Source organism: Triticum aestivum, chromosome 7D, assembly GCF_018294505.1.
Source record: "Triticum aestivum cultivar Chinese Spring chromosome 7D, IWGSC CS RefSeq v2.1, whole genome shotgun sequence".
NCBI lineage: Eukaryota > Viridiplantae > Streptophyta > Magnoliopsida > Poales > Poaceae > Triticum > Triticum aestivum.
Window position 1 is genome coordinate 496,708,428 of NC_057814.1, and position 4,330 is coordinate 496,712,757.

The window sequence follows — 4,330 nt, forward strand, 5'->3', positions numbered from 1 at the left end:
GCTAATCATGTAAGAAGAAACATAATTGCATTGAATAGGGGGGGGGGGGGGGTTACTTGATATGCAAAATAACCCAAGCCAGCAAGGCAGTACGATACAAATGTGCGTAGACATTAATGATTGGAGATCCAAATAATAGGAACAAAATGTGCAAACATCCAAGGACACTCACTCAATGAGAGAAAGAAGAAACAAATATTACATTGTTTACGATATCATATTAGTCCATCCATTACTGAATTGACCTCCTCTAAAAATAGAAAAGAATAGGGATGCCATAAATAATCAACTGTTTTCGGCAAATTGAGCCAAGTATGCTACTTAAAAGATTTCCAGAGACAAATTCATGACTCCCCAACTGTGCTTTTAATGATTTCAAAAAAATAAATTGTTACTAAATGCACCATAAACTTGAGAGCATACAAAGTGTATATACCAAGGATCTCTTCATAATTATCACTGCAAAAGAAAGACATTGGTGATGGAATATTATCAGAATTAATCAGGACATATGCTCCTCCCTTACATTAATCTATAAGGTATTAGATCATATAACATGATTCTTTCAATTATATGGAAATGATAATAGATGCAAGCATGGCCATATATTCTGCTTAAATAAAGAAATAGATACTAAACTTTATCTGCTCGTCATGTGTGTCTAGTAAAGTCTGTACATGTATGTATAGCATAGATGTCAAAAAAAAGTCTGCACATGTATGTATAGCATAGATATCAACTACAACAACATACAGTTTAGGATCATGGGATCAGTCAGTATGTACATAATTTTTTTGGAAGTTTGTTGGTGATACTAATCAGATCTTAAGTACATAGCAGCTCTTACTAAGCGAGTTCCAACACTGTACAGAATACGTAAAATGTACAAAAATCAACTCGCATATGTTCTTTATTACTTAGTACATCAATTTAGCAAAGGGATGGCACTAAGATAACCAAGTGGAATAAGTATGAGAAAGAACTACCAAGAGCTTAACTTGGGCATTATTTCCGATCTTCCTTGTGGCTTTGAATAAATACTATACTAAGGTGCAGTCTTCTCGACCTTCCGAACACTCCATGTATGCAAAGAGCACTATCAAAAGAAATTCAATTAAAACTTGCATAATTTATGCTTCTAAGACGCACATATCGTTATTGGATAATTGCATGAGAATAAAATTGAAAGAACATATTGAAGTTGATAAAACCATATATTTGACTTGTAAGAAACGTATACAGGTAGATTTGACAAAGCAAGAAATTAACTCTCCGAAATGACTTATCCACTTTCCAACAAAATTAGAAGAGATGCTCGATTTCAATGTGCGGATATATATATAGGGATTGACTATTCGTCACCCTGGGTGAGGAATAGTTATTCTTCACCCCCTCTATTTTACCATTACGTTCCGTAAGTTTTGTCTTATTTCTGACGTAAAAAGAGACCGTCAGAAAATATATAATTGCCGTAAAAAATATTTTATGTTATGTAAAATTACAAACGTAAAAACATAGTGTAAAATATACATAAACTCCAAATTTTCTTGTCTTATGACCTATATTTTTATTTTCTTTTACCAAATTTTACGTAGTGAATCTATAGGAATGTAATTATTTGAATTTCAAATGTAATTTAATTATGAAATGACTTATTCTGCACCCTGGGTGATGAACTGCAACACTATATATATATATATATATATATATATATATATATATATATATATATATATATATATATATATATATATATATATCTATCTTACCCATGGCAGTATCTATGACAGGTCTGAAACTAATGAATGCATGTCATGAAACTGTACATGCTCATTACAGACTAAGTCTCATACTGCAGGAAGCGCAACATAAAATTCTTCAAGAACGAAAGCCTACTCCATTATTGCTCCTTGCATACTTCATTTGATGGACTGCTGCAAGCGTTGGCTGGCCATGGCAATGAAGGTGTGCTAACTTCCTATGGTGTTATTTATAGGTCTAAACAATGAGTAAATCTTGTCTAATATACATAGACTGCGATTGAGGAACAGCGAGGGAGGAACTATGGCGTGTGTAACTACCTTATGAAAAGAGTATGTGAGAGAAGATTAAGCTGCTTAGAACAGACCTCCAAGAAGGTTAGAATAATGGTGGAGTCGTCATCCTTGAGTAAGCTGCAGATCTCACAAAATGTATTGCCCGCTGAACATTGATAAATGAACTGAAACACCAAGGAGATCATGGAAGAAGATTTTCTACGGAGGTATAAGCATCCATAGCACGAATAGTGGCAGACGATGGACAAATTTTAAGTCAAATATGTGTTTCACAAATCATAGCAGCAGAAGAGTACTAAGAATTGAAGACCTGTAATTGATAGAAATTCAGAGTGCACTATAAGACATTCATAAATTCAGAAAAATAAATCTGTACCTGCCCCCAGCCCCTTTGTCTCTCCAGCCTTTCCTGTCCATCTTCTTGATGGCTGCACCCGAGCCAACCACCAGTCCTACAGCCCACAACCTGATCCTCTTTGTTTCCCCTTCTTCCTCCTAGGTCTTAGTGATGAACGAAAACAACCATCCTACCTTGTCCTACGGGGTCCGCCGTCCAGTGCACGAAGCCCATCAAAGAAAATATCTCCGAACTTGATTCAAATTTGAACTACTGTAACAACAGTAAGAAACAAAATAAAATAGGTTAGTTTATCTGTCCTATGGTAAGTTTTGCGGCAGTGGACTTGGACTGAAGTCTGAAGCCATTGCTGAGAGTATGGGGAAATCTAACGCTATGCAATTGAAGTGAAATCCATGGAGAGGACAGATAGGACGACATGGACCATAGAAAGAGAAGATTGCGCCTAGAAGGAGATTGGCAACAAAGACAATGGAGAAAGAAGAAAGAGGAGGCCGTGCTAACCCATGACATCGTTGATGGGTGTAAGAGGAGAGATTTGAGAGCCAGGGAGATGTCTGGGTGAGCAGTAGATGGAGGAGGTGGCGATGGCCTGCACGTTAGCGATTGTGCGAGAGGTGGAGAGGAGGATTGTGCGGGAGGTGGAGAGGAGGCGTGTGCGGTTCTGTGATTATAGATTGACCTAGAAATATTGGGCAGATCCAAACCGTAATTATTGGGGCCCACAAGATAAACGGCTCCTAATTACCGATTAACGTGGTAATTCCATGGGAGTCTGTAATTAGTAAAAGTAAGTAAGTATGAAAGTATAGAAGTATAGATTTCTCTGTCGTACTTTGTACGGAGTATCTCACTGGTTGGAAAGGCATGCAAATTCCCAAACCGCTTCCTACATCCTGTATCGAATTTTTTGCCTAACAAGTTGTGCCGTGCAATTGGAATTCCAACTTGAGTACTACTACTAGTAGGAGTACCAGGGGCCAGTTCTTTTAGGCTTCTAGATTAGTAATCCCATAACTACTACCTCCGTCCTGGTTTATTGGTCCCCATTGTAATCTGTGTCAAATTTTGATCATAAATTTAACTAATGAAATGTTAGTGCATGTCACATGCACTAACATTTTATCAGTTAAATCTTTGATCAAAATTTAGCACAAATTATAATGGTGAGGAATAAACCAAGACGGAGGTACTACTAGTAGTAGTTTAGAAGCCCAAATAAATGAGTGAGACGCCTTAATGTTACTCTGCACCGTGACTAGTCTTATGGGAAAAGCTGGGAAAGCCGCCAAAGAACTGGCCCTAGGAGTAGTAGCTAGGGATACTAGGAGTAGTAGCTAGGGATTGAGTGTGCGAGATGAACCGGAGAAAGTAAATGCAGAGAGATGAAATGCAAAAAAGACGGAGGGATGTTATGGTTGGTTGTCTGTTTATTTTACCAGGCCACTTATTACTGGGAGTGGTTGGGTTTTGTGATATGACGGCTTTACTGCCGCGCCACGAGCAGGGTGAGAGGTGAGACTCCCGTGCAGCGCCGCCCTCTACACTAGTACTACTATATCGGTCGTGGTTTATCCCCCATTGAATTTGACCGAAGATTTAACTGATAAAATGTTAGTGCATGTCAACAAAAACAATATCGTTGGATTCGTATTTGAACATAGTTTTCAATGATATAATTTTAGGTGACATGCATCATCATTTATCGTACTATATATAATGTTAGTTCAATTTTTGGTCAGACTAATCTATAGTAAGGTGCCCGTGCGTTGCACGGAAGAGTGAAATGCATTGATCAGGGAGTTGTTTATTTTGACAAAGGATGTGTGGGTCATCTCATGTGTAACGGGTATCGATAGGTTTGTTCGGATATTATTTCATCTCTAGAGCTCACAAACATCTGTGTGAAATAGAT

General features: G+C 37.7%; 1 long non-coding RNA gene across 1 annotated transcript; it reads right to left on the reverse strand.

Moving 5' to 3' along the window:
• Window positions 1-213: 213 nt before the first annotated feature.
• LOC123168853 (uncharacterized) lies at window positions 214-3,048 on the reverse strand. Its single transcript, XR_006484534.1, has 3 exons — window positions 2,920-3,048; window positions 2,129-2,667; window positions 214-1,096 (listed from the first exon to the last, which is right to left on the reverse strand). It is a non-coding gene; the product is annotated as an uncharacterized lncRNA (long non-coding RNA).
• Window positions 3,049-4,330: the final 1,282 nt, after the last annotated feature.